Raw genomic sequence first — 26,098 nt, 5'->3', positions numbered from 1 at the left:
ATCCATTACTAGTCATTTTCTGTTTGTTTCAAAAAAGCATTTCTTTTACCTGAGCATGGTTTTGTTTCTAGTAAACACTGTGTGTGGGAGTAAGGGCTCTGCAGAAAGACATGCTTTACAGACTGAATTCCAAGGCCTGTTCCCTGCCTGCACTTCATTTTATAGCTCTGTATCTGTACTAATAGTTTTGTTCTGAGTGTAACTCGTGAGTGGAGAGTCAGGCAGCCCACTCATAATACACACTGTCAGCCTCCTGTCAGAACACTACTACATTTTATTTTTTATTAGCCACCAGCTTGACTTTTTCAAGTCCTGATATATATTTTTTAAAATTCTGTAGATGGTCAAAGCCTGCAGCAACCATTTGGGAGTCCAAGTGTGAGGTTTTTATTTTTTTTAATGAGGGGTTTAGGGTAGAGCATCCTTCACTGAGGCTGTTAGTAACAGGGATGATGAGAGATCATTTTCACCATGGAGGTTTTACCTGGCAGTTTCCTCAGCGGCTCCTATAGCCTGGGGTTGAACAAATGTCCTCAAGGCAAAAATGTCAGTGGCCTTGTCAGCATCTCTCAGCTATGTGTCCTGGTGATACGCAGCCTCCAGCCTGTGTTTGTTGATCCCGGGTGCTGAAGAAGCACTGATTCTAGGAAGCAAAGCTCTTTTCTAGGATGTATTCTAACTTCAGTGTTCTGCAATGTGCTGCCTGCAGCTCCATTTATTGATGACTGTACAGACCCTGCTGTGTGCGATTCAGAGCAGTCCCTTGTAATCGCAGGAGAAGAGGCTAAATGGAAAAATGTCTGTATACCCCACCCCAAGCTGTCACTTCAACATTTTCCTAAGTGGTTCCTAATGGCTTCTCCCTCCAGCAAATCAGCTACATGGAGCTGAGCCAGGGCTACTGCTTTGTCTGCAGCTGTTTGGGGTAATGCAGAGGTCACCACAGAGAGGGGATGTGAGAGGCAGCCAAGCACCAACGTGCATAGGTCAGACCTGGGAAGCAGAAAGCAGCCCCAATTCTCCAGTCCCCTTGGCACAGAGAAATCCTGATGCCCCCTAGGCATCACCATTGGACCTGAGGACCTGCAGGCAGAGCTACAGCAGGAGACAAAGAATAGAACACTGGGGATGGCTATGTTGATTGGCAGATTTCATCATTTCACAATGCATGTATACATCAAAGCATCATGTTGTATGCCAAAATGTATACATTTTAAAAATTTGTCAACTATACCTTAATAAAGCTAAAAATAAGGAAATGGAATCCACAGTGCTTGCAAATGGAGTGGCTGTGAAGGGTATAGTGAAGGAGAAATCAACGTTGACCTCTTGGCTCCTGCAATCTGATCTGTCTTTCCTGAGCCTCCCTCATCTCTTACAGGGACTGCTCTTCAAAAATTCCAAGCTGGCCAGGCACGGTGGCTCACGCCTGTAATCCCAGCACTTTGGGAGACCGAGGTGGATGGATCACGAGGTCAGGTGTTCAAGAACAGCCTGGCCAACATGGTGAAACCTGTCTCTACTAAAAATACAAAAATTAGCCAGGCTTGGTGGTGGGTGCCTGTAATCCCAGCTACTCCTCCTACTGGGGAGGCTGAGGCAGATAATTGCTTGAACCCGGAAGGCGGAGGTTACAGTGAGCCGAGATCGCGCCACTGCACTCCAACCTAGGTGAAAGAGCGAGACTTTGTCTCAAAAAAAAAAAAGCAAAAAAAAAAATACAAACTCCAAGCTGGTCCTGTCTTCTGTCATTTGTTTCTCTATAATTCAGTTCCCACAGAGAAGCTAGGGCTATTGCTTACAATGTACACCCAATCCTGTCATGGACTTGCTGAAAATCCTGCAATGGCACATCCCCTGCAGCCCCGCCCCCTCGCCCCCTCACATTTGACACATGCTCCCTCCGCCCAGCCATGCGGCTTCCCTGGCTCCACAGGCTGTCCCCAGAGCAGCATGGGGCTTAGCTGTGGGAGCCTCCAGCCAAGAGGAGACCACTGTTTTTGGCAGCCAGGGGACCAAGGAGAGAAGGGTTCTGTGCTTGCTGCCCACCAATATTCATGCCAGGTGACACGGTGCCCAGGGAGTGTCCAGGAGAAAATCAAGGAAGAAGTGAAGAAAAGAGTGGCCAGAACCTGAAGCAGCATTGTTTGAGGGTGAGGAGGAAACTGGAAAAAAATTGAACTCAACCTTGTGTCCGCTCCTGGAAGTAGGTGGGAAGGGAGGTCAGGCCAGCTTCTGCCTGAGAAGGCTGCAAGGAGATGGGTCCTCAGAGGAGAGTTAGGACCCGTGAGGGCCAGGAGGTAAAGCCTGGGAAGGGTTGGGACATTGGGGAGTTTTTTAATGACAGGAGTTCAGAGGTCCTGGTGCAACAATCTGGGAGTCACTGGAGAGCAAGTGCATTGCTGTGTGTGAAGAGGGAGGGCCTGTCACCTCCAATTCTACCTCAGGCAGGAAAGGAAGTTACAGAGACCCCATGAGAGCCGTTTCTCCCCAGAGCAAGGACAGCACGAAGGGCATCTGCTCCACTCTGAGGGTCGGAGTCCACTCGATGTCACGGTGTCTGTGAGCTATACCTGAGGGTTGTGACAATGTGGCTTCAGCAGCATCCGTGCAGACCACTGGGAGACATGTCACCCTGAGCACCAGGATTCTTATCTCCGCTGTTCCAGGGAGCTGTGTTAGGTGACATTTTTGGTTTGGTGAGCCTTACAGTTCCTCTGTTTCAATGAGTTAAAATAATAAAAAATCAGTTGCCAACTCTCAAAGTAGATATTGGTGTAGCAGGAAGTATGCTTTCTGAAATGTGTCAGCCGTGTTTTCATGTCCTGTGAATATTATTTTCCTGAGGTGGGTTCCCACCAATGGAACCATGGCCTTCATTTGGGAAAAGCTGGATACCAATGAGAGTAACAGAGCCATTCCCCAAGCTTGAGGGATGGAGAATTTTGAGTGTCTAGCAGGACAGTGAATTAAAAATCAGCCAGGATTTGAAGTAAAAAGGAATTCTACATGTCCAAACTCGGCCTTCACATACCAAAAACAAAGCTTTCACATTGGAGCAATATGTGCTGGATGTGCAGTGGGTAGGGGGATTCAGGATTTGATGTGAATGAGGAAGAGGAAAGTGGATACTTGGCAGGGAGCACATAGCGGATACATGTGTCCTGGGCACCACTCTCTGAGGCAGACCCTGGATCCAAGAAGTAACAGAAACATCAAGGGAGGCTTGAAGGAATCGGGAGCTTCAGGATCAAGGCCATGTTTCTGCCTGCACGGCCTGGGCAGGCTTGGTGTTTCTCAGTGGGTACCTTCACCCAGTGCCTCCATTTTCTGCCTATCCAGGAGCTGTAGTAATGGTGGAGGAGCAATGTCCCTAGAGAGACCGACAACTGGGCTGGATCCCTGCACATGGTGTCCCAGGCACCCAGAGGTTTCTGTGTACCACCTGAGGGATGTGCTAGTTATCAACGTTGTATAACTGCCTCCAAACTTAATGAGCTAAAAAGACAACTGAACTTCTTTTTCTCATAAATCTGCAATCCGGAAAGAGCTTGGTGGGGACCGCTCATCTCTGCTGTGGTGGCTGGGCTGTTCTGGAAACTCTCTTGCTCATTCATGGGGAGCAGTGGGGCTGGGTCAGTGGGTACCTTGGGTGCCCCTCCTGTCTCCATGTGGGCTCTTCTGCCTGGTGGCTCCAGGGTGGCTGGACTTCTCACATACCAGCTCAGGTCATCCAAGGCACATTTCCCGAGAGAGAACCAGGTGAAAGCAGTCTTACCTTGGTTGGCCTAGCCTCTGGTCACATCATGTCGTCCCCTGCACATTCTGTTGGATGAGGCACTTATAAGGTGCACCAGCCCAAGGGGAGGAACACAGACCTCATCTCTCAATGGAGGAGTGCCACAGGCTCTTCATCAACAAAGAGCTATGGGCTGGGATATATACGGATGTGACCTTTTTGGGAAAATACAACCTGGCACAGAGTGTTGGGGTGGGATGTTGTGGTGTTGGCACAGGCAATGGACAAGACAGGTCTGGGGTTAAACTGACAAGTTATAGGCAGGGCAGAGCTGTGACAACTGGAGGCAAATGACCAGACCATGAATTTCAGCAGAAGATGTGAACCACAAAAGCCAGTCCCTCAGGGGACATTGACCCAGTGACAGACCAGCGGAGCCTTCCTGGCTCTCCATAGGAGCCAGGCCCAAAGTGAACTCCCTCATCTTCCCAGAGACAATAAAGGGAATGCATGAAAACACTTTGAAAAATAGAATTGTTACCTTAAGATGAGGCACCTTTACTTGAAAGACCTTGGCACGGGAGGAAGCTTGATGCGGCAAGTGCAGTTTCCTGCTTCCTGTGGCTGTGAAGGAGCACGTAGGTCCAAAGGCTAATAGTGACTGCCTATAACAAAGTACAGATCAGAAATAAAAAATAAAGGGTTACACTTTCCTGAGCACTTGGATGTGGGTGGGAATCACAATTTTTATATATGGCAGGAAGAACTGATATCTCTCTCCCACCCACAATTGAAAGATACAAAAAATCAAAATAGGTTAGTGATGACTGTCCCCATAACCCTGGCCACAAAGAGAGGGTCTTTAGAGGCCACGTGGTTTCAGGTGGCTGTCACATTCAGGTGGTCCCTCGGCAGGGGATAAGGACCCACTGCCTTAGCACAAATGGAAGCTCCACTGTTCCTCGAGGTCAGGACAGAGATGGAAAATAAAACACTGTTCCTTCTTCAACACATAAATAGTTTTGATCGTGCCTGTTAACAACAAAATTCATAAACCAATAGAAAATAATCAGATACAAGAGTGTCATGGTTGGGAAGAGAACCAGCTGGAGAGACAAGAGTTAATTTCAAGAACATCTGAGGCACAGGACAGGATAGGAAGGTCCTAAATAAGAATGTGAAGTTACTTAAGAGACTGGTTTAACTTCTGCAGGACACCGACCCCATAGCAACCTTAGGGACCCCGTCTCCACTAGCCTGTGAAAGGGTAATGACTCACCAGCCTCTGCATCCACCTCTGCCCTGATGGGCCTGTAAAGCAATTGTGCTTTCTGGTTGTTAATAGTTAGTCAAATACACTTATAGTTCAATTGTCTGTTCCTCAAAATCCTACCACTAAGTCAAAAGCTGTATGAAAAAATAGGTCCACTCATTTTAATGGGAAAAATTATGAGATATCCTAAACTATTTCATGTAGAGGAAACATACATTGATTGGCAATGGAAAGACATTCACAGACATAGTAGACTCCAGTTATAAGTACTAAACAGCAACATAGAGTCTGTTCAGTGCTGTAATTGAATGACGGTTGATCGTATTCTACACAGGAAGAAGGCATGATGGTGAGTGGGGCATGGTGGAGAAGGGCATGGGGAATTTTACCCTTTGGAAGGTAAATACTTCTTTTTGCACCATTTCTTCAATAATTTCCCATCTCCATGCAGTTTATGGTTGTCTTACACCCAGACAGCATTTAAAACTAAAGTTAGAGCAAAGAAAAACGTCTTCAGTGCCTGGAAACATGCAAAGAACACACTTTGTACACATACTGGAAATTGTAGCAGATCCTCCTCCTCCATCACTGTCTGGGCTCATGTAGGCAGAGCAAAACACCTTGTGTTCATCATGTCATCACACATGGCACAAATGCAACCATGTGATGCTCTCTGGCCAGAAAATGCTGGGTGGAGTAAATTCATAAGTGTGTCCTTGCCTGAAACTGTCATGTTGAAATAGCACTTTTTATAGAGTATTCATTTAGTGTGTTTTTGTATGAAAATGCCATTATATTCCCCAAAAAGTAGTCTTCCAGAAAGTGGTATAATTTTTCAAGAGCTGCTATGCTAAAATGTGGTTATTTAAGCTGGTCTTTATTTAAAGGCTATTGTGCGCCCTGACAGCAGAGACATTCCCTAGCGGTGTTCAGTGAGAGTCAACCAGGCTTAATGAAAAATCATGGAATACTATACAGCCACAAAAAAGAATGAGATCATGTCCTTTGCAGGGATGTGGATGAAGCTGGAATCCATTATCCTCAGCAAACTAATGCAGGAACAGAAAACCAAACACCTCATCTTCTCACTCATAAATGGGAGTTGAACAATGAGAACACATGGACATAGAGAGGGAACATCACACACCGGCACCTGTTGGGGGGTGGGGAGCAAAGGGAGGGAGAGCATTAGGACAAACTCCTAAAGCGCTGGGGGCCTAAATCCTATCTGACAGGTTGATAGGTGCAGCAAACCACCATGGCACATGTATAACTATGTAACAAACCTGCACAATCTGCACATGTATCCTGGAACTTAAAGTAAAATAAAATATAAAATAATTTAAAAAAGAAAGAAAGAAAAATGCCCCCATGGTAGGGGTCCCGGTTTTGCTCAAGAGGAGGATGGACGTCTGACTGAGGAACATCCAGAAGGGGTCCTGACTAAGGCTCAGACTTTGAAGGGTCGTGCAGTGGTGGAGGCAAAAAAAAAAAAATGTGCCTTTGCTAGAACTTCAAACTTTCTTATTTATGCCCATAGGAGGTGGTGTCTCTGGAGCCGCCAAGCAGCAGCCTCGTTGCTCAGAAGATGAAGATGCTGACAAAGACCCAGACAGGAAAAAAGGAAGAAAAAGCATCCTGATTGTTCCATTAGCAAAGCCACAGTCCTGGAGAGCAAGGGGAGGGGCACAGCAGGCACCGCACCCATGGGATGCATCTGCAGCTTGTGAGCAATGCATGAGAGATGAATCACACAACAGCAATGCCTTCAGCTTCCGTGTGCTACGGCTCACTCAGCACCAGCTCTGCAGGCTGCCTAAGCCAGAAGTCAGTCTCTGCCTTTAGACTTGCTCACTTCTTTTAGGAACGGAGATATCCTCTGATCCCTTGTCCCTACAACCTCGATTAATGTCTTTGCAACAGCCATCCGCCAAACTCAAGAAGACCTTGGAACAACCTAATTGGAAAAGTTTCCCTCTTATCCCTTGGAAAACTATAGAAAAGCAGTGTCACACAAATGTTTAATTTCTGATATCTACAATTTCAGATACCAGAGTTTATCTGTTACCATGACAACTAAGAGCTTTATAAATGTTTTCTAGCCTCGGCTATTTTCTGGAACTTATCTACATTTCAGTATTTGCTTAATAATTTTGAGCTGACACTAGTAACATAATTGTGTCTGGATTGTTTATGTCTTGTGTGTGCTGGCAGGGGGTGGGTATAACCTATGTCAATGTTTTTCAATGTGAGCAAATTTTAATAAACTTTCATATCTAATGTGAACATTAAATGTCACATTCCCTCTGCCTGGATTCTAGTTAATTCATTGCCTGCCCGTTTATTATTCCCTCCAAGCTGAGAAATCATCACTAATGTGATTGTTCACTCCGGGCATTATTAGGCCACGGACACTTGTGGGGAGAGGCATTGTCAAAACGACTACCAAACTGAGTTTATCAACACTAGCTGGGTTAATGACAACTTGTGGGAGACAGTACAAGCAGCGCTTTAGGTGAAATTTACAGCCTTAAGTATTTATAGTAAGCAGTAGTAAAGCTAAAAATTGATGGGCAAAATGACTAAACTAGTAATGAAAGGCAAAATAAACTCAAAGCAAAAAGGAGGAGGTAAAATTGTGAAAATAAAAAGCTATAATAGAAAATCAACAATCAACTTTCAAAAAAGTAATTGTCTGTTCTGACTTGCCCAGGATAGCCCCAGTTTCCCTGCCATCTGGCGTCATGTTCCAATTAGCTTACCTTGTGGATTGTTATTGAAATATTATTAATAGTTGAATTCTACTTATCCAGGCTGAATTTGATAAACCTCTCTTGTATTTCTAGCTTGTTTCATGGTCTCATCTCGCAGTGTGTGCAATTAAGCAGAAATCTCATTGTAACATGTGTTTTTAAGTCTGAGAGATGACCTGTGATAAACTGCCTCTCTTTTTATAATCGTTTCCAGAGAGGACATGACTAGCACCTCCCCCAGAGGAACAGCATGCATGCAGGGTTAGCCGATCAATCGTGTGTGCCGAGACACAAACAGTTAGGGACAGATAACTTCTGATGGTGGGGACATGCTTGGCCCTGCCACTTTTGCCACACATTTGGTGTACCAGCTGGTTGGTATACCAGGCTGCTTCCTAGTGAGGACAATCATTAAACATGGGAAATTAAGGGTCAGGTGTATGTGAAATATACATGAGAAATGGAAGTAGACCAATTCTTTTATAGAGTGTAAATAGCCTGAACATGCTTGTTATGGCATTCTTCTCATCTTATGTAGGGTAAATCTATAATTATTTATTATATTGTTTGGCAACACTATCTCCTTTTGCAATTAAGTACTTTGTTTTGCAACAATGAGCTAACAACTCCAAACATTTATGTTCAGTTAAAAAATATATACAGAAATTCTATTCCTCAAGAAGATTGATGACGGATAGTTAGTTACCTTGCACAGAATATTCAGTGGCACAGACCTCCCGCCATGGGGTTCATGGTGAACACATGGAAATGAGAAGTGACAACATAGGAATCAGAAGACATAAATAATTCAAAGGTTAAGAGTTATTACAAGAAGACCATACCTGAAAGTGAAAATTGAACATATCTTCAGAAATGTGTTAATATAGCATGCTATGAAGGAAGGCTTTTCATTTAGATCAGATAGCTGTTTTTACTCTCATGTTGAAATTTTCATAGCATCTATAAAAAGTGAAGCTATAGCTGTAAATGTTTTGTCTTCTTCTTTTTATTTTTTATTTGTTGTTGTTGTTGTTGTTGTTGAGATGGAGTTTCACTCTTGTTGCCCAAGCTGGAGTGCAATAGCACAATCTTGGCTCACTGCAACCTCCGCCTCCCGAATTAAAGCGATTCTCCCGCCTCAGCCTTCCAAGTAGCTGGGATTAGAGGTGCCCACCACCACATCTGGCTAATTTTTTGTATTTTTAGAAGAAACAGGGTTTCACCATGTTAGCCAGGCTGGTCTCGACCTCCTGACCTCAGGTGATCCACCCACCTCGGCCTCCCAAAGTGCTGGGATTACAGGTGTGAGCCATCACGTCTGGCTGTTTTGTCTTCTGTTAGCAGAAGAACATGGTCAACCATTGAATAACGCTAGATTTCTATCGATGAATTGGATTCCTCAAATAGATCATGTATTTCATTCCAATACTGGCTTTATTGTTTAATCTATGGAATCAAAGTAGGTCTTTGGAATTTTATTTTGTTAAAGGTGAAACATCTGATATTATGTGAATGTTATCAGGACTTTAGTTAAAAAGTTCAGTCATGAATATGAAAGTATTTGTATCCGTGATAATAATAGAATTTTGTTGGTGCCAACGTTCATGGAAAAAACAATTTGTTGAGTTAAATCTTACAGCAGAAATACACTAGAAAGTGATTGTAGACACAAAATTCATAATTTGTTCCAAATAAATTGCAGTGTTCTGCCAATTGGAATAAAAATATAGTTCACAAAATTTACAAATATTTTATATATCCACAGCTCAGAAGCTGAACAACAAAATGTGTGAAAAAGCTGACAATTATATTAAAAATAGCATAATGGAATGTGCTTTATTCCTCTTTTTCACTCAACACAGATCTTATTTTAAATCATTGAACCTTTGAAGTAACAATTTTATGGAGTAATCCAAGTAATCAACAATGATATTTAATTTTTATAAATGAGTCTTTCAAGTTTAGTTTTGTATTTTATTCCAAATGAGTGAAAAATCTTAAAACACAAGAACATCTACAAAAAATACTCAAAGAAAATGGTTTGACTGACAATTTTGCAGCATCTAAATTTGGCAAAATATTCCCAAAAATGTATAGAGACAGTTTGATAAGTTTATCTTGTAAGATATTTGTCAATGAAATATATTCTGAGGGAAGGCACATTGTAGTACCGTACCTAGAAAAATACTTGAACTGAAATATTTACATTTTAATTTAAAAATTGGAACTGTGAATAACTCCTGCCAAACTCTGCTGACACTTTAATTTCAGCCTGTGAGACCCTGAACAGGGAACCCAGTCATGCTCTGCCGGATTCTGACCCACAGAAACTCAGATGAGACATCTGTGATGTTCTAAGCTGCTGAGTTTGTAGTAATTTGTCATGCAGCAAATTAAGCAATAAAATAACATGATTTTAAAAACCCCTAGAAATAAATACTTAACAAAATACTCCCAAAGACAAAAATGGCATTTCATAAGGAAAAAGACATACACGGCCAATAAATATATGAAAGATATATTTAAATTTAACCTCTAACAAGCAGTGCAAGTGAAGCTATGATGAAATAATATTTTATATCTATTAAATTGCCATTACTTGAGAAAACCATCAATACCAAGATTTGCAGATGACATAAATCAAGAATCTTGTATATATTGTGCATAGAAATGTAAATTAATATAACTACTTTGGTAAATTATGTAGCATTATACAGTAAAGTAGAATATTTGCGTATCTTATTATGACTAGGAAATTCTCTTCCTGGAAAAATTCCCAAGAATGTTGCAAGTGTGCATTAGGAATGATGTATAAGTTCAGAACAGCACTGTTTTTGTTAGACATACCTTGGAAATAACCAAACTGGCTGTTAGTGGAAGAATGGATAAATTAACTGTGGCACAGTCACACATGAAATATTATGTAGTAGTCAACATGGCAGCCACACAGAGCCATACGGTTCAATCTTAGCAATATACAGTAATAAAATGCAGCACATTTCCGAAGGTTAAATATAGCAGGATGTCATTTTGATAAAGTTAAGAAATTAATTATCATAAGAACCTTTAAAAAGGTTTCTAGAAACTTTCATGCTAAAATAGTATTTTGCTAAAATATCAGAATGATAAACACAAATTTCAGGAGAGTCGTTACCTCAGATGGCAAACAGCAGGAGTTTGGGTAGCGAAGGAACACAGTGGAAGACGTAAGTAGCAATTGGATGTAAAATTAATGTGGCCTCTGGGAAATTTCTAGTAAATAGAATATTCAATTTAGCTTTCATTTTTTTCTATCTAATTTGCTTATAGTTCATATATAGCAATATAAAAACTTTCAAGGAAATAAAAAACTAGTTATCCCACTATGAAACAAAATACTTCATTTTCTTAATTTTTCCATGTTTTTTTCATTGTGTCCATCATATGTCAATAGATATTTTTTAACAGTTTAATTATGTCAGTAATTTATTGCACATTTTCTCTCTCTTTATAGTTGGCTTTTGGATATAAACTGAGCGCCACAACCTCTGATGATTTATAGTCACAGATGCTCTAGAGGATTAATGCAGTATCATGCTGTGCGTCAAATTTCTTGGAAGAAATCTACGAGGAAATCACTGAGTATTATTAGGGGATCAATCATGGGACTGAGTCTAGCTTTTAGCACACTGTTACTGCATCAGTCAATTGAAGAAATAAAACTAGTACATCACATCTGTGTTTGCAAAGACGTTGGATTTGTCTGTACTGTGCGTGGCTCAAAATACTGGGGAAAACCTGCCTGCAGTCGTCTGCAGCGACCCAGCTGCGTGCACTGAGACTGATCACATGTCCTCCAGGGCAAGGGCTTCCTTATGGATGAAATGAGAAACTGGATTTGATGAGCGCTCATCTCCTTCTAACATCTCAGGTTTTGTGAAAAAGAACACTTCCAAGCAAGTTAATGCAAACACTGTCACTTGGAGATGTTTTTACTTTTGTGGTTAAATTTTTGTTGCTAGAAAAACAACACACAATTCTAACTCATTGCATTTTGGAGGCACAGAATATTAAACATTGATAGTAAATGGAAGCCTCTGTTACTAGCTCTTAAAAATGAAAGAAGGAAAGGCTAAGACAACATTGGCAAACTGGACAGTTACAGAAGGAGTGTTTAGCCACTAAGACAAAAATATGAGGACATTATGTGAATAAGGGAACTGGGTGTGCTCCCGAAAAAGAACTGGTGGTTGGGGCAGAGATGTACAGAGTCTGCCTTCAAACATTTGAAATATTGTCCATAACTAAGCAGGATTAAACCTTCCCTATGCAATTACAGAGACAGAATTAACACAAATAAATAGAATCAGACAGGCAAATAACAAATATCCAAATAAAACATAATCTTTTAAATATTAAACTTATTCAAAAACGAATTAGTTTCTCATGAAGCAATGTAATTAGTTGCATAATTATCAGAATTTATGGAGAAATATTCTAAAATTGGCTTAGAAGCTTAATGACCCTGAATTCCTTCCAATGTTAAGATTCTTTATATTATTTTGATATTAGAATGTTATAAAACAGTACATAATCTTTTAACTCTCTTTATTTTTGCATATGAAACTTAAGCAAACACTTTTATGTAATCTCACAGACAACATTTATATTTTGTGTTTGAATTTTGAATGCCGACCTATTTTCTGGAAAAAAAATCTGAAAGGGTAAACATTTCCCTTCAATGTAACACTGAAGCAGAATTAGTATGTTAAACAAACGTGTGTTCATTTGGTTCGAGATATTTTCTAATTTTCCTTGTGACCTCCTCCTTAACCCATTATTTAACAGTGTGTTACTTTCCACATATTTGTGTTTTTTTCAGTTTTCCTTTTGCTATTGATTTCTAGTTTTATTCCGTTGTGGTCAGAAAAGATACTCAGCATGATTTTAACCTTTGTAAATTTGTCAAGACATGTTTTATGGACTAAGATGTGGATAATCTTGTAGACTTATTTGGAAACTATAAAAAACTCTTACAACTTAATAATATAAGGACATATAACCCAATTAAAATGGGGCAAATAATCTAAATAGATATTTCTTTAAAGAAAATATATAGTGGGCCAATAAACCCATCAAAAGGTGCTCAACATCATTAGTCGTCAGACAAAAGCAAATCAGAAACACAGTTCTATACCACCTCACTCCTACTAGGCTAACTATTAAGAAAAAAAAATTAAAAGTGTTGAGAGGAAGTGAAGAAATTGGAATCCTCATACATTGGTGGTGGGAATATAAAATCGTGCAGCCACTTTGGAACACAGTTTGGCATTTCCTCAAAAAGTTAAATGAAATTTAGTAGAATTCTAGAAATTCTACTCTTAGGTTTACACCCCAATAGAAAAAAACTTGAAGATATATGCCCCCACAAACACTTGTGCATGAATGTTCATAGCAACATTACTCTTAATAGTCAAAAATTAGAAGCAACCCAAATTTCCATCAATGAATGAATTGGTAAAAGGTGGCATATTTATATAATTAAATATTATTCAACAATAAAAAGGAATGATATGCTGATAAATGCCACAATATGGACGAACCTTGAAAACATAATGCTAAGGAAAAGGATGCAAGCCAAAAAAAAAAAAAAAACAAGCTATATATGGTATGATTCAATATATAAAAAATATCCAGGATAGGCAGATCTATTAATGGCCGCTTAGCACCGAGGAGAGGGGTTGAGGAAAATGAGGAGTAACTGCTAAATTGTTACTAAGTTTCTCTTTGGAATGATGAAAACGTTTGAAAATTGATCATGGTAATGGTTGCAAAACTGTGGATATCCTAAGAACCATTGAATTAACAATTTAAATGGGCAATTTATATATGAATTATATATCAGTAAAACTGTTACATAAATATTACGTACAAAAATAATCACGGGCATTCAGAAAAAAATGAAAAATCAATAAAAATGTCCATTAGTGACAACTACATTGAAGAGCATCTTTTTAATGGAATATTATGTAGTCTCCCAAAAGAATACGGCAGAGAATACACCCACTGATGTATTCTGAGTACACTCACTGATGAGAAGAAGCAAGCTCTGTGCAATGAAAAGCCAGTTTTCTAAAAATGTATGCATACCATATTCCAATTTTTAATTTAAAGTGTATATATTTAGGCCAGGCGCGGTGGCTCATGCCTGTAATCCCAGCAGTTTGGGAGGTCGGGGCAGGCAGATCACCTGAGGTCACGAGTTTGAGACCAAGCTGGCCAACATGGTGAAACCCCATCTCTACAAAAATACAAAAATTAGTTGAGCGTGGTGGAGCACGCCTGTAAGCCCAGCTACTTGAGAGGCTGAGGCAGGAGAATTGCTTGAACCCGGGAGGCAGTTTGTGGTGAGCCCAGATCACACCATGGCACTCCAGCCTGGGCAACAGAGGGAGGCGCCATCTCAAAAATAAAAATAAGTAAAGTGTTTATTAACTATTTGTGTAAGAGCACTACAAAATAAACAAAAGACAGCTCTATTTGCCAAAATCATCTTTGGAAAGTATGGTGAAGAAGAAGAAAAGAAGAAAATATGAGAATGGGAGGCCATCTGAACCTTTTGTTTATTTTACATACTCTGAAATTGCTGAAATGTTGAGGATGAGAATGGATTTTTGTATGATGTGGATAATGAGTTATAAACAGATAAACAAATAGTTAAATAGAAACACTGAGTGTGTGGAAATTAAGAGTTCGACAAAGGCTTACCATTCGTTCAGTGTCCTCTGACCCAGCCAAGCAGGGCCACTGCTGCCGGTACAAATGGCTTCTGCCAGGGACTGTACCTGCAGGCTAGTCAGAATCATGGTTTTAAGGAGGACAGAGTTTTTATTCTGAGAAAAGAAAAGAGGTGCTATCCCAAGGTTTTGTGTTATTTTGTTCTCTTTACATTTTATTGAATTATTTTCTTCTTTCTTTCCATTTTTTTCATCTCTTGTCATTCATTTCTAATTTCTATTTTCATAATTCATTTCTATTTCTTGTGATTTATTTCTGTTTTTTTGTTTTGTTTTTGTTTTTTGTTTTTTTTAAGACGGAGTCTCGCTCTGTTGCCCAGGCTGGAGTGCAGTGCAGCAATCTCGGCTCACTGCAACCTCCGCCTCCTGGGTTTAAGTGTTTCTCCTGCCTCAGCCTCCCAAGTAGCTGGGTTTACAGGTGTGCGCCACTACACCTGGCTAATTTTTGTATTTTTAGTAGAGATGGGGTTTCACCATGTTGGTCAGGCTGATCTCAAACCCCTGACCTCATGATCCATCCGCCTCAGCCTCCCAAAGTGCTGGGATTACAGGCGTGAGCCACCATGCCTGACTCTATTTCTGTTTTTAATTGTTTATACCTATTGATAAAAGAGAACATACCAAAGTCTATTAGTCAGGTGCCAAATTAGAATTAGTTAAGGAGGATTTATTCCTAAAGAGAGCCTTTGATGTATGCAAGAAGATTACAGGGTTGCCTTAGGGATAGTGAAGCTGTATTGTATATCAATATGTACATTTATCTATGTAAGTTTATTTTACTATATTGGCTTACTTGACTACGATGGCTGAGAAGTTCCATGATCTACCATCTGCAAGCTGGAGACCCAGGAAAGCTGGTGGTGTAGTTTGAAGGCCTGAGAGCCTCAGAGCAGATGTTATGGATCCCAGTCCAGGTCTGAAGGCCAGAGAAACAGCTGAGTGCAGGACAAGATCAATATTCCAGCTCAAGCAATCAGGCAGAGAGTTAATTCAACCATCCTCTGCCTTTTTGTTCTATCCACATCCTCAACGGATTGGTGATACCTATGCAAATTGGGGAGGGCCATCTGCTTTACTCCGTCCACCAATTAAAATGCCAATCTCTTCCAGGAACACCCTCACAGACACAGCCAGAAATCCTGTTTAAGCAGCTATCTGGGCATCCTGTGGCCCAATCAAGTTGACTCATAAAGGCAACCATCACAGCAGTGTGAGAGCTATGACCACCCTTAGATCTAACAGGACTCAAGGAAGAGCTGAAACTGAAATGAGGTTCAGAAACTGAAATGAGAGTGTGAGGAACAGAGGTGTTCAGCAGAGGAATCCATCCTTCAAAGGTTACCTCACTTTGTGAACACCAGAGAAGCACCTGACCTCTCTCTGCTCTCCCTACAATCTCTTGCCAGAGGTCCCCACTGGGAAATTCATGGGAATCCCACAGACATTGGCCTAGCCTCCTGGGGCAGAGAATAGGATAAGAAGAGTCTGAATTTGGAAAATAGTGTAAAGATCTGGATAGAACATTTTGACCTCTATTTGCTGTACAGTGTACCAACTTGCTGTGTGAACTTGACATTTCTTGCAATTCTTTGAAATTTTATTGAAATTCTTGCAATTTTATTTGAAATCAATTTACATTTTGCCCCCAAGATGATAATAGTACCCAGAGAATATAAAACAGGTAGGGCAGGATGGTAGATGTAACCCCCAAATATATCACTAATTTCATTAGCCCTAAAGAGGATAATCTATTATATTAAGTGAAAAGTGAATACTCCAACTAAAACTAGAAAATTTTCAAACTAGATTTTTTTAAGTACCTAGTTATATATGGCTTACAGAACATATGCTTTAAATATAAGGCTGTATGCAGTACCTGTTAATGGGATGCCACATTTATAAACTAAAGGGTTGTCTCCAGATGAAATGGGAGTGTTCCATTATCCCCCCTCACAGGGCGTGTGGCAGGAGTATGGCTTGCTTCTTTAGTGCCCCGCTGCTCAGACCCCTAGAGGGAGCATGCAGACAGGCAGGTCTTGGGGAGCATGGGCTCCGACCCCACGGCAGCATCTAGGGTTGAGTGTTTACAGCTTCTGGAGCCCCGGTGGGTGTGTTACAGTGCACTCTTTCAGCTTTGCTGTCTGCAGGTGGCTTGTGTTAATCTGCTTAATTAGACCCTCTGCCTTATCACAAAGACAGAGGGCTTTCTATATCCTGCGTTCTTGCCCTAGTGTACAAGAAAAATTGGATCACATGTGGGCTTGGAGGATGGGTGCAAGGTTTTATTGAGTGGTGGAGGTTGCTCTCAGTAAGGTGGATGGGGTGCCAGAAGGGGGATGCAGTGGGAAGGTGGTCTCCTCCTGAAGCTGAGCCACCCAGTGGCCAGAATCTCCTCCAACCGCCCCTGACTGAATTCCACATCGTCCTGCCATTGATGGCCTGCCAGTGTGTGCTAGTGTCTGTTGGTGTGTTGTTCTGCCCCTCTTGACATCCAGCCACTTGTGTCTGTGCCCACTAGGGTCTTGGGATTTTATGGGAACACAATGCGGGGTGTGGTGGGCCAGAGTGGTCTTGGAAAATGCAACATTTGTGAAAACAGGAGTGTCTGTTCTCACTTAGGTCTGCGGGCACAGGTCCAAGGGTGGAGTCCTTGCCATGGACCCTGCCCTTCTCTATGCAGCACTTCCCTGCCTTCCTGCCGTATCAAAAATATGTAGATTTCTAGTTTAGTTTAAAATTTCTAGTTTTAACAAACTAGAAATAGCAGGAAACTTTCTTAATGGGATACAGGAGATCTAAAAAGCAAACAAAAATTAAAGCAAACATAATTAGAAGGTTTAAAACTTTTCCTGTCAGATCAGAAACAAGATAAAAATGCCTGCTATTTCCATTTTTATTCAGTTCTATAGTGGAGATACCAGCAAGTACAATAAGAGACATAGGAAAATAAAAAAGAAATAAAAAGAAAATAAAAATTGAAAAGGAATAAATAGAATTGTCATTATTCTGTATGTGGATTACTCCATGCAGAAAGTTCAAAATAATCTATAGTCTACTCAAATTAATAAGCAAATCTGTTAAGGTTATAATATGAATATATGCAAATCTACTGTGTTTCTATATACTAGCAACAAATCATTAGAAAATAAAATTTAATGCAAAGATACCATTTATAAAATTATCAAAAACTTGAAATACAGGAATAAGTCTAAACGAAGCCTTGCTAGTGAACTCAACTCAGGTGGTGAGAAGCTGTGTTTGTAATCCCTTAGCCTGGGCTGCCTCCAAAAAGGAACAAGCTCACATAGGCGCCTCCAGTGGTGTTTCTTTGCTGGATCCCATCACTAAAGCCTCTTAAACTGGTGCTATGGACTTAGTAAGCCTATTTTCTCCCCTGCTGCAAATCCCCAAAACACAATAACCAATTGACTTTCGCCTAGCTAGGACAGCAGTTTGCTTTTCTCATATCATTTTCAAGGATATGTCGCCTCTTTAGCTTGGTGTGATCTTGATTACGTCATCCCAGTTTATCATGTTGATATGCTACACTGATAAAATTGAAGATTTTTTTTAAGAGGGAGCATCCAAATCACACGAAAAGAGTTAGTGAGTTTATTGGGAGTCCTGTGGTCTGGGACTTATACCAATATCCTCTGCAAAGGTAAGAATCTTGTATGCTTTCTGCCACAGAGAAGGCAGGCTGATACAAGGGGGCCTCTGGATTTACTAGGCAGCCAATTCCACATTTGCAGGCTGCGCTGTGGTCTGGCTGGCTGAAGGGTTTGAGCGTTTCCCTCGGTAAGAAAGAGCTCCCTAGCTGGTCAGACTGCAGTGCCACTCAGCCCCGTCACTTGGCCCAAGCAGACCCCGAGGGAAAGAGTTCCAGTAGAATAGGATGCTGTCTCTGTGGCTGGGGCAGGCTCTAATGGTAAAGCACAGTGGAGGGCCCCAGAATGTTTTTTTTTAACAAAACTCATTGTTATGGCTATTTTCCTTCTGAGAAACGCCTCCTAACTTATCTAGTGGAGAGTGTGTGTTTAACTATGACACACGAAGTGACCAGGGGCCCCAAGAGGCTCTTCACGAACTGCATTCTGCCTGACTCAGCTGCCATAACGTCAGTAGGCTCAGAAGCATTCCAGTGTCAGGTGGAGGTGTCTATTGTGCAGGGGACCTGCCTCAGGCTGGCCCAGAAGCGCTAGCATGATGTCCTTACAGCACTGCAGGCTGCCCTCAGCCCACCCCTGAGCCTCCTGGGGATTCCCTATGATGGCTTCACAGAGAAACTGAAACTTCGGGTCTCTTTTACAAATGGCTCAGGTCGATATCCAGAGCAGCTGGAGAGCATCCTGATTCTGTAGCCTTCCCATTTCAACTCAATGTCACCTTCTCGGAGACACCCCCTATTCTTAACTTTTCTGTCCAAAGAAGCACCAACCCCATACCTTTCCGTCATACCACACGGTTTTATTCTCATCATACAACTTGTATATTAAATGGTCTAGCTTGTTAATTTCCTTTGTTTTTGTCTGTTTCCTTTGTTTAGAATATAAAACACCTAAATGTAGGGAGCTTATTTGTCCAGACACATAGAAAAGTGTTTGAATTCACACTGTTCAACCACAGATATGTGATTTTAAGGTTCCTACAAAATATTTTTTAAAGTTTTTTTTAAAAAATCAAATTATTTAAATAACATATCTTATTTAACTTAATATATATCAAAATATTATCATTTTAACATGTAATCAATATTAACATTTCTTTAAATGAGATCCAATGTGTATTTTACACTTACAGCTTATCTCAATTTGGACTCTGTACATTTCTGGAACTCAAACGCTGCAGGTGACCTGTGGCCACTGTAATGCACAGGGCTGATCGTCGATACTCAGTAAAACATGCTGAATGCATTAAGGCATAAAGCATTCAGCACTGTAACCCGAATCAGAAGAAGCCTTGAGGCAATGTGACAACTGATACCCTTAGTTGGTCCATATGATTTTATAACAACAGTTATGCTTTGTTTCCCTTTTTTCTCCCATGCCCTATTTTTGCTGGGTTCATTGTTTCTTTTCCCTCCTCCTTTATATTTTGAGTCTAACTCTGCTTTTCAGTTCCACCAGCGTTAATATTTTCATTCTTGGCCGGGCCCAGTGCCTCACATCTGTAATCCCATCACTTTGGGAGGCCGAGGCGGGCAGATCACGAGGTCCGGAGTTTGAGACCAGCCTGGCCAACATGGTGAAACCCCGTCTCTACTAAAAATACAAAAATTAGCCAGGCATGGTGGCAGGTGCCTGCAATCCCAGCTACTCGGAAGGCTGAGGCAGAAGAATCACTTGAACCCAGGAGACGGAGGCTGCAGTGAGCAGAGATCATGCCACTGCACTCCAGCCTGGGACAAAGCAAGACTCTGTCTTAAAAAAAAAAAAAAATTCTTTACAGTCAATTTCTTTATAATCATATAAAATTAAATAATTATCAGACCACTCACTAAGATGCCTTATTACACATTTCTGTTTCCACCAAAAGGCAGCATTCAAACTCTATCCCTTCTCTATTCTTTCCCACACAAGAACTCTGATTAGGAGCCCTCCCTTATTCCACCATGAACATTTGTAAATCTTGAGATTGGTTGAAGAGGTATATTTTTGTGTCAAGCCACTATTCAGATTCTTTTATCATGTAATATGTTTCACTTCAGAAATCCACCATGAACCTTTCCCCCTCAATCCCAGCCTCATCATCACCATCTACTAACTATACCTATTGTAACAGTCTGTGCTCATCACTGCCTGCTAATTAACCACTGCTGTTTTGACATATTTGTTCTGCTCCAGTTAACATTTGGGTTAAGAGCTTCAAGCATCTTTCTTGGATAAGATTCACAAACTGAATTCTCTCTGAATCCCTACATTAATAAAAATGCCTTCATTTTGTCCTGACAGCTAAATGATATCTTTTTTTAAAAGCTTGAGTTATAATTAACATAATATAAAATTCATCCTTAAAATTACAATTAAATTGATTTCATTATATTCACTGAGTTATACAACCACTACCCCAATCAATTTTAGATCATTTTTGTCACCTCAAAAAGAAACACTTTATTTATTACCGGTCAATCTCCATTTCCTCAGGCAAACATTAATCTACATTCTGTCTTAGTAGATTCGTCTATTCTGGAAATTTCATATAACTGCAATTATACAATATGGTGTTTTTTGTGACTGGCTTCCCTACATGGCACATTTTTCAGATTCACCCATGTTGTAGCTTGTATCAGTACTTTTTCAAATTGATGAATAATGTCCATTGCATGAATATACCACATTTTCTTTAGTCATTCCTCAGTTGGTAAATGTTTCAGTGGTTTTCTACTTTGAGTTATTATGAATAATGCTACCTTGAACATCTGTGCATAAGTTTTTGTGTGGACATAAATACATTTTCCTTTCTCTTAGGGATATACCTAGGAGTGGAATTGCTGGGTCATGTGGTAACTCTCTGTTTAACCTTTTGAGAAAACACCAAACTGTTTTCCAAAGTGTTTGCACTATTTTACATTATAAGAGGATTCCAATTTCTCCAAATCCTAACCAATCCTGGGCAACAGAGTGAGGCCTTGTCACACAGACAGACACACACACAGACAGACACACACACACACACGCAAACCTCATTATGGTTTTAATTTTCATCTCCCTGATAGCCAATGATTTGAGCATATTTTTGTTGTATATATAGGTCATTTATATACCGTCTTTGAAAAAAAAGTGTCTATTCGAGTCCTCTGCCCATTTTAAATTAGATTATTTACATTTTAGCATTGACTTGTAAAAATTCTTTATATATTCTCCATTATAAGCACCTTATCAGATATATGATTTGCAAAAATTTTATTCCACTCTATCAATAATTTTTTCACTTTCTTAATGGTATCATTTGCAGCACAATTTTTAAAATTTTGATAAATTTAATGTACGTAATTTTTTTCTGTTAATGCTTATGCTTTTTATGTCATATATTGCCTAAACCTAAGTTATTAAAATTTGCACCTAAATTTTCCTCTGAGAGTTTTACATGTTTAGTTTCTGCATTTAAGTCTAGGATCTACTTTGAGTAAATTTTTGCATATGATGTGAGAGAAGAGTCCCAAATCTTTTTTGTGCATGTGGATATCCAGTTGTTCCAGCACCATTTGTTGAGAAGACTATTTTTTCCCCATTGAATTTTCTTGGCATGATTGTCAAAAATCAATCGCCAGGCCGGGCACAGTGGCTCATGCCTGTAATCCCAGTACTTTGGGAGGCCAAGGAGGGCAGATTGCTTGAGGTCAGGAGTTCAAGACCAGCCTGGCCAAAATGGTGAAATCCCATCTCTGCTAAAAATACAAAAATTAGCAGGGTGTGGTGGTGCGTGCCTGTTATTCCAGCTACTCGGAAGGCAGAGGCAGGAGAATCGCTTGAACCTGGGAGGCAGAGATTGCAGTGAGCCGAGATTGCACCACTGCACTGCATCCTGGGAGACAGGGGCAGACTACGCCTCAAAAAAACAAAAACAAAAACAAAAACCCCAAAATCAATCTCCCATAAGTGTACTGCTTGATTTCTAGGGCTTCTCTCAGTTCAATGATATATGTGCCTATTCTTATACTATAGTCTTGCTGACTGTAGCTTTGTAGTACATTTTAAAATTGGAAAGTATGATTTCTCTAGCTGTTTTTTTTTAATTTTCAAAATTGTTTTGGCTATAAGTGCATCTAGCATTTTCATGCGATTTCAAGTGCATCTAGCATTATTATTAGCTCATCAATTTCTTCAACAAATATTAGCTGACTGGAATTTTCATAAGGATTGTGATAAATCTGTAGAAAAAGTTGAGGAATAGTACTACATTAACAATTTTTTTCAATCCATGAATTTAGAATATCTTTCCCATTTATTTAGATCATATTTAATTCTTTTAACAATGTTTTGCAGTTTTCAGTGTATGTTGGGCCCTTCCCTTTTTAATTTGTTTCTAAGTACTTTGTTCTTTTTGATGCTATCGTGAATTAAATTGTTTTCTTAGTTTTACTTTCAGATTTTTAAAAATTGTACAAAAATATAATTGAATTCTATAAGCTGATTTTATCCTACAACATTTATAACTAATTTACTCACTATAATATTTTTTGGTGGATTCCTTAGGATTTTCTGTATACAAGATGTCTTGTATACATCTTGTATACATCTGCAATTAAACCTAATTTTACCTATTTTTTTCCAGTCTAAATACAGTTTTTTCTTGCCTAATTGCCCTGAATAGAAATTTCAGTATAATGTTGAATAAAAGTGGCAAGAGGGCACATCCTTGTCTTTTTCTTCAGAGTAAAGGAAAAGTATTCAGTTATTCACCAAAAGCATGGTGTTGTCTGTAAGTTTTTCATAAATATACTTTATCAGGTTAAAGAAGTTTATTTTTAATCCTAGACTGTTGAGGACTTTTACCTTGAAAATATGTTGAATTTTGTCAGATCCTTTTTCTGCATCTACTGAGTTGATGTGGCTGTTTTCTTTTATTCTATTAACATGACATATTTTACTACTTATTTTTAATTGTGATAACACACATAAATGTATTATTTATAGATTTTTTAAGTGTAGAGTTCAGTAGTATTTTTTCACATTGTTGTGCAACCAATCTGTAGATCTTCTTTATCTTGCAAAACTGAAACTCTGTACCCATGAAGCAATAATCCCCCGATTCCTCCTCCCTGAGCCCCCTGCCACCATCATTCTACTTTTGATTTTTATGAACCTGACTCCTCTAGATACTGCATATAAGTGGAATCATGCATTATTTATCTTTTTGCAATTGGCTTATTTCACTAAGCATAATATCCTCAAGATTTATCCATGTTGTTGCATGTATCAGGATTTCTTTAGGTATATTCACATTTTGTTTACTCATTCATCTGTTGATGGATACGTGAAGCCTTCTGTTTCTTGGCTATTGTGAATAATGCTGGTATGAAACTGGGTGTACAAACACCTCTTCAGAGCCCTGTTTTCAATTCTTTTTTATATGTACCCAGAAGTGGGATTGCTGGATTATATAAGCTTAATTTTTTGAGGAATCACTATACTGTTTCCCACAGTTGTACACTATTTTACTTTTCACCAACAGTGCACAAGTTTCCAATTTCTATGCATTCTCACCACCACTTGTTATTTTCAGAGTTTTTTGGTGTGTGCGTGTGGTTTTGTTTGTTTGTTTGAGACAGAGTATTGCTCTGTTGCCCAGGCTGGAGTGCAGTGGCGCAATCTTGGCTCCGCCTCCCAGGTTCAAGCAATTCTCCTGTCTTGGCCTCCTGAGTAGCTGGGATTACAGGCATGCACCACCATGCCCATCTAATTTTTGTATTTTTAGTAGAGACAGGGTTTCACCATGTTGGCCAAGCTGGTCTCGAATTCCTGACCTCAAATGATCTGCCCGCCTTGGCCTCCCAAAGTGTTAGGATTATAGGCATGAGCCACTGCACCAGGCCAAGTTTCTGGTTTTTTGATAGTAGCCATTTTAATGAGTCTGAGGTGATATCTCATTGTGGTTTTAATTTACATTTCTCTAATAATTAGTGATGATAATCTTTTCATATGTCTATCGGCCATTTGTATATCTTCTTTGGAGAAATATCTATTCAAGCTCTTTGCCCACTTTTAAAATCAGGTTATTTGCTTGTTTGTTTTATTGTTGTTTAGTTGAAGTTCTTTAGGCATTCTGGATATTAACCCCTTATCTGACATACAGTTTGCAAATATTTTCTTCCAGGCCACAGGTTGCCTTTTCAGTTTACTGAATGAGTCCTTTGATGCATAGAAGTTTTTAATTTTGATGCAGTCCAGTTTATCTATTTTTAGTTTCTTTGTCTGTGCTTTTGGCCAAAAAAATTATTGCCAAATTCAATGTCATGTTACTTTCCCCCTATGCTTTCTTCTGAGTTTTATAGTTTTAGTCTTATGCTTAGGTCCTTGATCTATTTGAATTCGTTTTTGTATATGATCGAAGATAAGGGTCCAGCTTCATTTGTTTACCTATGAATATCCAGGTTTCTCAACACCATTTCTTGAGGAGACTCTCTTTTCCTATTGAATGATCTTGGGATCCTTATGGAATAGCATTTGACTATTTAAGCGAGGCTGTACTCTGGGCTCTCTATTCTACTCCACTTGTCTATATGACTCTTCAGGATAGTACTGCACTGTTTTGATTATTGTGGCTTTGTAATAAGTTTTGAAATCAGGAAAGCTGCACATTTTTTCCTTTTTCAAGATTGTTTTGGGAGTTCAAGATATTGTAGAATCCTTCAGATTCCTTAAGAATTTTTTGATGATTTTTTTTCTTTCTTCAAAAACACCTCTGGGATGTTAACAGGGATTGCTTTGAATCTGCAGATCACTTTGGGTGGTATTGCCATGTTAACAAAATTATGTCTTCTATTCCATAAATACAGAATGTCTTTCCACTTATTTGTGTCTTCTTTAATTTCATCAGCAATGTTGTATAGTTTTCAGTGTACAACTCTGTAGCTACCTTAGAGTTCATTCTATTTTTATGTTGCTGTAAACAGAATCATTTTCTCAATTTTCTTTTCTGTTCCTTGTTAGTATATTGAAGCAAAACTGCTTTTATGTGTTGATTTTATATCCTGTAGCTCTGATGATTCTGTTTATTAGTTTCAACAAGTCTTTTGTGGAATTTTTAGGGTTTTCTATATGTAAGATCATGTCATCTGCAAACAGAGATAATGTTACTGTTTCTGGCTAGGACTTACAGTACTGTGTTGAATACAAGTGCTAAAAGCAGGCATCCTCGTCTTGTTTCTGATCTTAGAGGAAAGACTTTCAGTTCTTCACAACTGAGTATGATGCTAGCTGTGGGTTTTTTTGCATAGCCTTTATTATGCTGAGATAGGTTCCTTTTATTCCTAGTTTCTTAAGATTTTTCGTCATTAAAGGATGTTGAATGTTGACAAATACTTTTTCCATATCAATTTAGGTGATCATGTGTTTTGTTTTGTTTTTCTCCTTGACTCTGTTTTTCTTCTTGATTCTGTATTATGTTGATTAATTTTCATATGTTAAACCATTTTTGCATTCCAGAAATAAATCCCACTTAGTTACGATGTATAATTCTTTTATACATTGCTAGATTCAGTTTGTTAATATTTTATTGATAATTTTTGCATTTACATTCATGATATTGACCTGTAATTTTCCTTTCTTGAGCTGTGTATCCAGTCTTCGTACTAAGGTGCCCCCTACAATGTGCTAGGAAGTTCCTCTCTACTTCTATTTTCTGGAAAATATTGTAGATAATTTGGTGTTTTTTTTTAAGTAAATGTTTGGTAGAATTTACCAGTAAAACCATTGGACCTGGTGCTTTCTTTTCTGAAGTGTTATTAATTATTGACTCATTTCTTAAACAGATATAGGCTTACTATGATTATCTATTTCTCCTTGTATCAGTTTAAGTGCATTGCATTTTTCATGGAATTGCATCTTTTATCTAA

At 39.5% G+C, this 26,098-nt stretch overlaps 1 long non-coding RNA gene across 1 annotated transcript in view; it reads right to left on the bottom strand.

Moving 5' to 3' along the window:
* Positions 1-26,098, bottom strand: part of LOC131384530 (uncharacterized) — a 118,325-nt gene that overhangs the window by 24,309 nt on the left and 67,918 nt on the right. The window contains exon 2 of the long non-coding RNA XR_009215459.1: positions 4,281-4,404. This is a non-coding gene — a long non-coding RNA (uncharacterized LOC131384530). The remainder of the gene's footprint in view (positions 1-4,280; positions 4,405-26,098) is intronic.

The sequence above is a fragment of the Hylobates moloch genome, unplaced genomic scaffold (genome assembly GCF_009828535.3).
Source record: "Hylobates moloch isolate HMO894 unplaced genomic scaffold, HMol_V3 SCAFFOLD_10, whole genome shotgun sequence".
Taxonomy (NCBI): Eukaryota; Metazoa; Chordata; class Mammalia; order Primates; family Hylobatidae; genus Hylobates; species Hylobates moloch.
The sequence above is the reverse complement of the archived record's forward strand: the minus strand, read 5'-3'. Positions and strand labels throughout refer to the sequence as shown.